Source organism: Anastrepha ludens, chromosome 6 (genome assembly GCF_028408465.1).
Source record: "Anastrepha ludens isolate Willacy chromosome 6, idAnaLude1.1, whole genome shotgun sequence".
Classification (NCBI taxonomy): Eukaryota; Metazoa; Arthropoda; class Insecta; order Diptera; family Tephritidae; genus Anastrepha; species Anastrepha ludens.
This window is the reverse complement of record NC_071502.1, coordinates 17,892,959-17,905,907: the sequence shown is the minus strand read 5'-3', so window position 1 is coordinate 17,905,907 and position 12,949 is coordinate 17,892,959. Positions and strand designations below refer to the sequence as shown.

At 36.3% G+C, this 12,949-nt stretch overlaps 1 protein-coding gene across 1 annotated transcript in view; it reads right to left on the bottom strand.

Moving 5' to 3' along the window:
• The window catches only part of LOC128868034 (uncharacterized), a 98,489-nt gene that overhangs the window by 68,561 nt on the left and 16,979 nt on the right, over positions 1–12,949 (bottom strand). The window lies entirely within an intron of this gene.

The following is a 12,949-nucleotide window of genomic DNA, read 5'->3' as shown; positions in this document are numbered from 1 at the left end:
GGTAGTAATATATGATCGCTCTAATTGGTATTGCCAATTAGGTGCGGGACTTTTTTTTTGATACTTGGTAATTCCTTAAACCAATTAGTGACTTATTCTATGTAAATTATTATTCGTTTAGTTAAGCGTATTAAATTATATATGAACATAGATACGCAAAGTGGGTATTTGTTAAGGTGCAAGAAAAATTATTTTCTTTTTCTTATAGCAAATTTTTACAAATTATATGGATCAGCTGAACGTATTTAAAATCTAACAGAATACAACCATAGTAAATCGAATGCAGTGGTAAATCAATGGCATCTGGGGACTAGCACAAGGGAGTGATAAATTTGTCATTATTATTTGTTGAAAGTAAATTATTATTTTAAAATTTGTGCATTTTTTTTTTTTAATTTGTCAAACATTTAGTTCGTTAATTTTAATATAGTAATTATTTAAATTGTATTATTTATTATACCATATTATAATAAATAAGGCCAACAACCTTTGCTCCTAGTTGCTTTAAGGGGGGAGCCTGCTTTAGAGGTTTCAAAAAAACGTTTTGTTTTTTTTTGCATAAATATCCTCCCAAACTATTCAAAGAATGTGTCCTCAAAATTTCAGAAGCAAATTCAAAATACTTTCGGAGTTACAGAAGAAATTGTGAGCAAGCGTCGAGCAGGTACGAGTATACGAGCGGCCGGATCGGTCGAAGTGCGATTTCTCGGTTTTTTATTTTTACGATTTTTCCTAATTGGCGTGAAAGATAGGGAAAAAGTTAAACGTCCTATCGAAACGAGATAACATTGATTGTATTCGGCATTAAATTCTCTTCTAGTTGAACCTAAAAAACCTTAAGAAAGTAATGATTAACCCACTTTTTAAACAATCTAAGGTGAACTTGTTTTTCCAAAAAAAATGTATTTTTTCTTTAATTAGCGAAAAATTGTTGAATTTCTCACTTTTTGTTGAATTTTCCTGGTTTAACTAGAAGCTATACTATACCAAAATAAAAACTTTTTGGGTTTTTGGTTTCAGATGAAAATTGCCACCTGCATCTTTCTCGCCGCACGACACATGCACACTCGAGGCGCCTCGGCAAAATGCTTGTACCAGGCATAATATGACATATTATTTAATGAAAAAATTTGAAAAGACTGTTGAAATATATAGCAACAAAACCTGAAAGTTTCGTTTTAAGCGAACATTTCTTTACTTCCCAAAAAAATCCACGAAAAAATCGATTTATTGAAGCCTCTAAAGCAGGCTCCCCCCTTAAGGGGTTATATACAGTTACAATAGAATTTTCAAAAAATCGATTTTTCTTTATTTTATTTTCTTAATGTACATAGATTTAAGAATACGCACAGAAAATTTAATTTTGTTCCGGTGAATATTTGCGAAGTTACACGCAAATTTGAAAGGACGTTGCAGAGTGCTTGAAAGTGCAAGGCCGGAGCAGCAGCGCGTTTTTCTCAAAATGGTATTTTATAGTCGGTGATCAACATCATTATCACAAATAGATTTCTAGCTGGAGGCGACTATAACGCGAAACACACTCAGTGGGGGTCCCGTCTCTCTACTCAAAAAGGTCGGCAACTCTTGGCCGCCATCTCAAAATTGTACCTCATCACAGCCTCCTTAGTAAACCGATTAGTCTCAAATATTAACACGAGTTTATTAAATATATTTTTTAGTAATTAATCGATGATCTTTTCTCACTGATTTTTTTTTTTTTTATAAACAATTTAAGGCCGAAATTTTGTTCAAAAATCGATTTTGTCTTTTGAGATACCGCCATTTTCTCAAAAAAAATTTTTTTTTGCTTATTCCTTTGATTAATTACTAGATATAACAATACTTTAACGAAATCTGTTTGTTTTTTTTAATTTCAGAGGATCCAGTTCAGATATATAAGGGTCACCGCAAAACGTCTTTTTTGAGTTTTTTGAGAGGAGTTACTGGAGATCAGCTGTAGCTCTTTTCCAAATAAATATTTTTACTAATACTAAGTCTTAAACTCCAATTAAAAGATAACATAAAATGTGTGAAAATTTTTAGATCTACAAAAGTTTTCTCAGAAAAATTCAGGAAAATTCGCTTTTTTCGGCCTTCTAACTGTTTATAACCCCTTAATTATGCAATATAATCATTTGTACTTATATTTCTTGTTTATAAGTAAATTAAATAAATATGTTTTATTACAAAATATTGAATCTTTTTATTTTAATAATTCTAATTCTCTTTTTTCACGAATTTGATTTAACACGAGTTAAAAAAAAATCTTTTTTTACACGAATTATTTTTTTTCACACTATTTTCTACATTTTAGGAATTTTTCTTGAATCTCATAGTGCAAATAGTGTGAGATTTTTCAACTCATGTGCGAAGCGTTTAAATTAGTCGCAGGAAAAGTTTCTGAGACTCGCTAGATTTTGCTCTCGCCGTTTAATGGTTTATTTTTTAAATATATTTAATGAATTCGAGTAATCACGAAATAAATCTTAAGTGAAGTTTAAAAAGAGTTTTTCAATATATTTTTCACGATAGATACGTTCCCAAAAAATTTGGGAATTTGGGAATTTTTGGGATTTTTTTGGGAACGTATCTATTGTGAAAAAAATATTCAAACATTTATTTTAAACTTCATTTAAGATTTATATCGTGAAAAAAATATTGAAAAATTCTTGAAAAAATTTGGGAATTTTTCGGAATTTCTTGGGAACGTATCTATAGTGAAAAAAAACTGAAAAATTCTTTTTAAATTTAATTTAAGATATATTTCATGCTTACACATTTTTATTTTTAATTTAAGAATTTTTCAATATTTTTTTCACGACGTTTTGAGTTCTTGGGAATTTTTTGGGAACGTATCTATCGTGAAAAAAATACTGAAAAATTTCTATTTAGACTTCATTTACGATTTATTTCGTGCTTACACATTTTAATTTTAATTTAAGAATTTTTCAATATTTTTTTCGCGATTTTTCGAATTTCTGGGAATTTTTTGGGAACGTATCTATCGTGAAAAAAATACTGAAAAATTCTTTTTATAGCTCACTTAAGATTTATTTCGTGCTTACACATTTTAATTCATAAAATATATTATAGGAAATAAATTTTTAAACTTAAAAAATTGCTAGATTTTTTTTCATCTAACTCTCTTTTTACACGATAGATATGTTCCCAAAAAATTTGGAATCTTTGGAATTGTTAATTTTTTTGGGAACGCATCTATCGTGTAAAACGAGAATTAGGTGAAAAAAATAAATATTTAAAAAATCTAGCAATTTTTTTACGTTCCCAAAAATTCCCACTTTTTTACATATTACTTTTCTTTCTGTTAGTAAATTTGTAATAACGGCTATTTTCTGTTACTCACAAATTTATTTATGCACGAAATTGCCCAGTCAAGTGTGGCAGCACTTCACTAACCAAGCTTAACGGAAGTTCCATCCAAATATCCTTTCCGTGCAAAGTGGCAACATCCTTTGTCAGTCATTTTTCAAACCAACAAGTTTTCAGTGTTTTCGCGGTGTTTTATTAAAAAACAAAAACGCCTTCAATACTAAAATTCACTTGATTTTTGTGTGCACTTATTCACCGTTCAGCTACCGCACAGCGCCTCTTCATATTTCAATTAGAAAATGGAGGAGAACTTATAAATTTACGCAGCACCGAACTGAGAATCCCATTGTAGTTCCCACTCGCTTATCCAATTTAACGCTTCTTTTTTTTTTGTTAGTCCAAGAAAGCATGGCATAAGTAAAAGAATAGCAAAAATAATTGGTAAATACGAAGGTGCCGAATGGCCTTTCTAAATTTCACGCGATATTGATGTCATTAGTAGCAGCACTTTTGTTGCGGTGTTTCCATTTGTGGTTTAATGGTTCATTGGCCATAAATAATACAGCTGTGCTGGGTAGTTAGTACTTGCGCCTAAAGACGCAACAAGGCAACATTCGCCACCACAACCGCCAACGGTGCAGTAACGCTATGAGGGAATACTAATTGGATATTGCCCAAGTACTTGAAGCGACATCGTTTGCGTCGCCCAACTTGATAATCCATAAAGCCGCAAAGGAACAGACGACCTAAATACGCTCAAGTATTGGCTTGACGACGAAGAAACTTCTTAATTAAAATTCAATAGACATGCGCATTAGGCAAATTGGTAATACTTTGTACTTAATTGTACTTGTGCGACGAAAAGTATTTTAATTGGTTTTCATAATTTTTTATTTTTAATTTTTATTTTTTTGTTTTTCATTTTGTTTTGCCTACTTTATTTCCACGGCTAAGTACTCAATAAATTATACAAGCGTGGCTACCTACTTTTGTCCAAAGACTCCGACAAATGACACTGATTTTGTTTGAATTGTTTACTTGCGCGTCCCTATTAAAATTGTTGCCATTGACCACGCCAAATTCGCGTCCACCGCATCTGCACGTAGCGTAAATAAAGTCGCAATTATAGTTAGCTAATTTGTAATTTTTTTGCAAAAAAACAAATTTATGATAATAATATGAATTTCAATTATTTTAGTTCCTCATTGCCGCCGCCGAGCGACATGAGAAACAGGTTCTATAAGAATAAGGGGCATCACGACGCGATGGAGCACAGCTCCGCTAATGTCGGTGGAGAGGCGGTGGTTGTGATGATTAAGCTAAGTTTAGTAGGAAGCACCTGGTCGGTACAAATGCAACAACGCAAACAACGAATCAGCTCAATATTGTTAGCCGAACTGTCAGCGGTGAAGACATACATACGCACAGCAGCTAAATGAGCGCATTCAATACACAGAGTGTGTCATCTCGCTGTAATTACTTCAGAAGCACACACACATACATATGTACATGCTTAAAATCTGTTCTATATGCATATATGATACTTGTATTTCGTCGCGTCGTCGATTGTCCTCACCTCCCAATCAAGCATCAGCGCTGCTTTAAATTCTTATTTCGTTCGCGTTCACTTGCCCATCCAGATTTCCAGATCACGTTTGCCGTAAGTATAGTAAAGCTATATATAGTTTGTATATTTATTTATTGCCTCAAAGTTTACTACTGGTGTTACAACTTTTGTTATTGTTATTATTGTTATCGCCTTTATGCACTTGTCCCCTCTACATTGCTATTTACGATGTACGTAAGAAAAAATGCTTACATAAATTGCGTTGCGCTTGAATGACTGAATTATACTAAGCTTTAATTGCGCTTCTATTGGAATTTTGTAAATTATTGTGAAAATTATTATTCAACATTCCGAGGAATGACATTATAACGATACATCTATAGAATAGCGTTACCTAGAAAACAAAAACAATACAACTAAACTCGGCAGCATTTCATGAGCCTCAGCTTTCAGCTTTGTATATTTACATATACTCGCATATCCCGTTAAAACAGCTCATTTGGAAATTAAAAAAAAAAATATAGTCTTCATATGATAATTTTTGATATTTTTTGCTAAAGTGAGCCGGAATGGAAGTTATGTATGAAGCTTGAAATAGAAAAGGGCCAAGAAGTCCGAAGAGATTAAGAAATAAAAAAAAATACCAGTCTAACGGTTAGACGCGATAGAAGTGAAACCTTCCGTAAAACAAACTGAGAGAGAATGAGACGAAAGCAGCATTAGTTTGTTGATTAGAAAATATTAAAGTACTTACGATGATCGTTTTCACTATTTTGCACAGTGGATGCATTGTTATGCACAATAGAAATACTAGGTTGCGCATTTCGTAATGTTTTTCGGCGTGCACGAAATTCACGGGCACGTTCTGTTCAAGTGTTTGCGGTTTTTTTAGTTTTATTTTCTTTTTGTTTTTTTTTTTCACATGCCCCACAAAGTCTGCGTTCACCCTACAATAACCTTTTAGTGAATGAAACACACAACCGGATTTTATAATTTTTATAAATTTGTATATATTTATATGTTTATTATATGTATACGTTTCAAAAACAAAAAGAAATTTCAAGATTCCTCGCATAAGTTTTTAGTTAACGGTGAATAATGGCTGTAACAAGTAAATAAAGCGACCATAAAGTCTGCGTTCAGTCTTAAAGTCTAATACAAAAACATGAAATGCTTTATGCAAAAATCAAATCTAATATTTAGTTGGATATCCACGTTGCTTCAGGACTTCACTCAGCCTATTTGGCATTGAACTTACTAGTTTCTCTGTGTCCTCTGCTGGTATCTTCCTCCATTCTGCCTGCATGACACTCCGCAAAACCTCTTTACTAGTAATCACTTGCGGACGAATTCTTTTTTCCAATAGATCCCACAGATGCTCGATGGGGTTAAGATCTGGGGACTGTGGCGGTATTTTAAGCTATTTTGGGGCGTTGTATAAGAGCCAAAGCTTAACGATCTCGGCTGTGTGCTTCGGGTCGTTATCTTGTTGAAACCAAAATGTTCTTGATAAGCCGAGATTTTCTGCACTTTGCTTTAAATTCCGTTTTAGTATATTCAAGTATCCCCATTTAACCATCGTCGAATCAATAAATTCTAACTGACCCACCCCATTTGCCGCCATGCAGCCCCAAACCATAACCCCGCCACCTCCGTGCTTAACCGTGCCAACAAGATTTTGCTTTTCAAGAGCAGTTCCAGGTTTTCGCCAAACAATTTGACGGCCTTTTATTCCGAATATACAAAATTTACTTTCGTCTGAAAATATTACTTTTTTCCAGAGCTCGGGAGGCTTATTTATGTACTCATTAGCAAACTGAATGCGTTTACGTCTGTTCACAAGAGAAATGAAAGGCTTTCTTCGGGCGACTCTACCATGGTATCCTACTTGACGTAGAACTTTTCTAGCAGTTTTAGCGAAAATACTTTTTTCAAATGTTTGACTTATGTTTTCAACTAATTTTGAGGATGTAAACCGGGTGTCAACCTTTGCCAAGTTGATTATAGAACGCTCTTCCTGGGTCGATAATTTTTTCGGACGCCCTGTCCTGGGCTTAGATGTAAAAATTCCAGTTTGCCGAAAATTTGTTACAACTCGCTGAATATAGGAATTCGTTCTCCCAATAGATTTACCAATATTTCGGAAACTTTTTCCGTCTTTCTACATTTTTATGATTATTTTCCTTTCAGAAACCCTTATTTCTTTTCCCTTTCCTTGCATGCTCTATAATTATCTCCAGTTATAAATAAAATGTTCAACAAAGCTTTGTTAACATTCAGTCGAAGTAATGCGCAATCAAAAATTAATATAAACAAGGAAAATTATCTTAAAATTAACGGTATCATTAAAATAAACAGGCTGAACGCAGACTTTTTGGTGCCACATTTACATGCTGCTGAAATTATTTTCCCGTTATCTAAAAAGTGAAGTGGGGAATCTTTTTTTTTTTTGTTTGCCCTTGAATGCTGGGAATGTAGTGGATAAACAAATTGGAAAGATTTCAATTTAATCATAATATTCTATTTTGTTTTTAATAAATTTAAGTAAGCTATTTGGATGAACGCAGACTTTGTGGGGCAAGTGTATGTAATATATGTATGCTATACTATGGCCTAGCCTATGTACGTACATACATATTTGTGTTCTGAACTTCCAGCAAAACAATGCTTATTAATATACACATATGCATCTACATACAACCGCACACACAGGCCACTCACTTTATTCCTGTAAATGCGTATGTCGTCCAAAGCTAAAATTCTATGCCTAGCGACTACAAGAACAAAATGCATTAATAGGCGCAGGCGTAGCGGCCATCATCCTAGTTGCCATAGCGCTGAACAGTCGCGGCGGCGCCGAACAGTTTCAACTATTGTACTGTGCAACAAAAACTCATCATCAAAAAATTGATTTATAAATTCGAGCTCATAGTTCTAAGAGCAAGTACTTTCATTCATAAAACGAGCCGCCCATATGCTAATTTTCTCGACAATTCGAAAATAATCAATATTGGAATATTTCGCGTAGAATTATTTGCCAATATGCAATTTTTGTCAAGTCGAGTGCCCGCGGCTCCGTAAATATGTTTGCACCCATATATGTATGTAAATATATGTTTCTAAATGCTCGACAACCGCAGCTGCCTGTTCAAGGTTACTGTACATTAGGCCGGGTCGATTTGTGGGAAGGCAAAAAAATCGCCCATTGCTCTGTGAAAATCATATTCTAGGGATCAGAATAAGAAATTTTGCCGAAGGAACCATACCTCTAAAACGATTTCTGATGTCCCCCAATATGGGTCGAACTTTTTAGTTTCTTTTCTATAACTCACATTCATTCATTTACATATGTTCTAACTAAATAAATTTCTTAAGAGAAAAAATAGATAATATTATAAATAAATAAAAATAAAGAAAAAACATAGCCATTTAGCTGATTTTTTCATGTAAAGGCCAAAAATGGTGATATTTTGAAATTGGGGGACATCAGAATTCGTTTTAGAGGTATGGTTCCTTCGGCAAAGTTTCTTATTTTGATCCCTAGAATACGATTTTCATAGAGCAATGAGCAATTTTTAAATGCACCCGCCCTACTGTACATGCAATGCTGTGCCTATGAATGTGCGCTGTGCCTATGAATGCGCTCTGGATTTCTTGAGAAATTTTACCGTATGTTTTGCTGTGGCGAGGCACATATGTACATACACACAACATATATACATATATCCGCATATATACATACATATATAAATTCACAAATTTAAATTTGCTTATGCCATCCTTCTGTATGCCTGGTAATGAAGCATTTTCTATACATACATATATGTATATACGTTTATCTTTTTTCTTCTTCTTTTTGGTGTCGCTTTTTCGTTTCATCGAGTCTCAAATCACTCCCAACGATTCTAAAGAAGTTTTCACTTCAAAAATAAATAATTGGCGCATACACTTCTGTGTATCGAGATAATAAATGCGATAAAGTCTCTATAAAACTGCAAAGCTCCCGGGTCCGATAACATCAACACGGAACTACTAAAAGCTGACCCCAAGATAAGCGCTCGGATTATTCTGCCCTTGTTGAAAAATATCTGGAACTCTGAAAGAATACCATCTGAGTCAAAAGAGCAAAGAACAAGCAGGCTTTCGTCCCCATTGATCTTGTGTTGATCATGTTAACTCCTTTAGAGTGATCGTGGAGCAGTCGGTTGAGTGGTGCTCGCCTCTTTACTTCTCCTTCATCAACTTCGAGGAAGCGTTGGACACTCTCAATCATGAAGCAATCTGGAAAGCTTTTGAATGCAAAGGAGTGACTGAGAAAATTTTCACCAGCATAAAAGAATTGTACTCGGGCGCTTCATACCGCATGGAATACGAAAATGCTCTAAGTGGTGGTATCAAAGTTCAAGGATATGTATTATCTCCACTCTTGCTCAATTTAGTCCTGGACCTAGCAATGCGTCAAACATGTGCGATCAGCAGGGGCATTTCCTGGGGTTTACGCGGCCGACTTGAAGACCTAGACTATGCGAACGACATTTGTTTACTATCGCACAGTTACTCAGATGCTTCAGCTAAACTTCTAGCGGTATGCCATGCAGTAGCACAAACAGGTCTATACTGTTTACTAGACAGGGCTAGTTTACTGGGGTGGCAGCCCTTGGTCGGGAAAAACCCGAGTCATTCCGGTAACGTAGAACCAGCTACCATGCGAATGGCTCTCTCTCTCTGGACCCAACCCGTCGAAACAGCATGTTTCCTGGGCCTACCCTTAGATGAGCTAGACGAAGACGACCAGTGATATGCCCGACACTGGCGGGGGCTACTATTACTGCTAACAAACAAACAAACAAGTCTAAAAATTAACATTGCAAAGGCCAAAGTAATGCGGATTAACACCACCGAAACGCAAGCCCTTCCAATTGCCGACACGCTGCTTGAAGATGTAGATGATCTTTGCTACCTTGGAAGCATAATTTCAAAAAACGGCGGATCAACAACTGACATACGCAATCGAATATCTAAGGGACGCGTTGCATTTGGCATTTGACACGTTGACAAGGTATGGAGATCAACCCACATTTCCAGGCATACAAAACTGAAAATATTTGATGCTAACGGGATGCCCGTACTTCTGTATGGATGTGAAACATGGTACTTAACAACAAGCATATCACAATCATTGCAATTCTTCCTAAACCGTTACCTACGAAAGGTAATGCGGATGTTCTGACCTGATATTATTAGCAACGATGATCTTTGGGCGACTGCCGGGCAAACACCAGTTCACATAGAAATTATGCGTCGCAAGTGGAAATGGATCGGACACACATTGCGCAAACCACGGGATGACATCGCAAGGACAGCGCTAGACTGGAATTCCCAAGAAAATCGTAGGTGCGGGAGACCAGCCAACACACGGAGGCGACAAATAGCAGCAGAGGCGGACAGAGCAGGCCCTTCCTGGAGGCAAATTAAAGATTCGGCCCCAAACAAACGAAATTATAACTTGTTTATTGAGGCCCTATGCTTCATCTAGGAACTATGGGAAAATATGTATACATATACCTATATACACTTCTATTAGGTGTTTGGTCGAGCTCCTCTTACTATTTGTCGTGTGGGTCTTGATGTTGTTCCACAAATGGAGGGACCTACAGTTTCAAGCCGACTCCGAACGGCAAATGGCTTATATGAGTTTATACGAGTATAATACTCTCAAAGGATTGGCATTGCCTGCCGAGGGGGGACCGCTATTAGAAGAAACTATTTGTATCATTTTTTTGTTGCATGCAAGAAGATTCGAATCTACGCACACTCGAATCTTCGCACTCCCATCGTATTCAAAGCTCTGGAAAGTAAAACGATAGATAATAATAATAATAATTTATCCTAGTAGGTGGTCCAATGACCGACACTGCGACCTAAAAGATCTTTTGTGTCAAGCTACCTAATTTAATATGGATGATCCTTCTGATCATCCGCGAAAGTTACCCGACCACTACATCAGGTTCTAGTTTGCCTAGTTGTTCTCTGCCTTTGGAAAGGAGTTGGTTGAAAGCCATGTTCTTCCAACAATTTTTCTGCTATACGTATTAACCTTAGTATATCTGTAATAGGAGCTTTCTTTATTTCTTCTGGATCCAGTTGATCACGGTGGAAAATTTGCATTCTGGTTCTAGCCAGTGCAACGCACTCGCACAATAAGTGCTCCGTTGTTTCATCATCCTCAAAACAGAGTCTACACTCAGTGTCCCTGAGAAGTTGAATTCTGTTAAGATGATAGTTTAGATAGTAGTGACCCGTAAGAAAGCCTACTATTTTCCTGATATCTACTTTCCGTAAGTTAATCAGTTCCTTTTTGTAGGTAAAAGGTCTAACCAACCTCTTGGCTTGACGAAGTTTCAGATTATCTTCCCAGTAAGCTATTCTGAGAGTATGTTCCCACTGGTCTACCCTAGATTTAGCTTCCGCCCAGTTGATACCACAATATGGTTCTGGTCCTATAAGGTCTGATGTCGATCCAGCCCTTGCCAGTTCATCAGCAATTTCGTTACCCTCGATTCCAGAGTGACCTGGAACCCAGCAAAGTACAACCGTATTTTTTGTACTTAATTCTTGAAGATTGTTTACACATTCTTCCACTAGTCTCGACTCCAAAGAATGAGACATTAGTGCTTTCAGTGCCGCTTGGCTGTCCGAATATATAGTTATGTGGGCCCCTTTGATACCCCTTTTTAGATTTGTCAGTGCACAGATCGAAATCGCTTGGATTTCGGCCTGGAAGACACTGGGCCATTTGCCCATGGGTTCTGAAATTTTTGTGTTGGGTCCAAAGATCCCGGCACCAACTCCAGTATTTGTTTTTGAACCATCAGTGAACCATTTCAGACTTTTTGGGTTAACCCAAGGTCCTCCAATTTCCCATTCATCACGGTCTGAGATAATTATCTCATAATTTCTATTGAAGACCCGTTTCGGAATCATGTAGTCTGTTACTGAACAGCTAATATCCCTATCCGGTATTTTTCTTAGAATACTCATATGACCAAAGTCACTGTATTCCTTATTTGACAAGATTTGCATTTTTAGTGCATTTCTAGCTGCACATTTCCATATGAATATATGCAGTGGGGATAATCCTACTATCGCTTCAATTGCAGTTGTAGGACAACTTCGCATGGCACCTGTTATAGACAAACAGGCCTGCCTTTGAAGACTTGCCAGTAATTTCTTGGCTGTTTCTTGTGTGGTTTTGGGCCACCAAACAAGGGACGCATAGGTACTGATTGGTCGAATCATCATTGTATACATCCAATGAATCATTTTGGAGTCAATACCCCATGTTCTCCCCAGGAGACTGCGACATGCCCACATGGCTCTGGTGACTTTATCTATCACCGATTTAAGGTGAGAGTTCCAATTTAATCTTTTATCCAGAACAACTCCTAAATATTTGACCTCATTGGAATAGTTTATATTTGTTCCTTCGACAGTAATTGAACCAAGGTCCAACTTGTATCTGTTTGTGAAAGGTACAATAATAGTCTTGCTGGGATTTATAGAAAGTCCTTCTGCACGACACCAGTTTAGAATGAAATTTAATGTTTGATTCATAATGCTGGATATTGTTCTGTCGAATTTGCCAGGAATAATCACTGCAATATCGTCAGCATAGCCAATTACCTCCAAGCCTAACTCACTTAGTTTGACTAGGAGGTCGTCAATAACCAAGGACCATAATAAAGGTGACAAAACACCACCTTGGGGGCATCCTTTTAATGCTTTGACTGAGACTGATACATCTCCTAGAGATGAGCTGATTTCTCTGCTTTCCAGCATTGCCTTTACCCACCCTATGGTCGGCTTGTTAATGTTTTTATTTTGTAATGCTCTATCAATCGAGCGATAATCTGTATTATCAAATGCACCCTCGATATCTAAAAATGCGCATAAGGCGATTTCCTTAGAATAATGAGCTTTCTCTATCTTTGATACGAGAAAGTGAAGAGCTCCTTCTGTAGATTTCCCTTTATTATATGCGTATTGCGATTT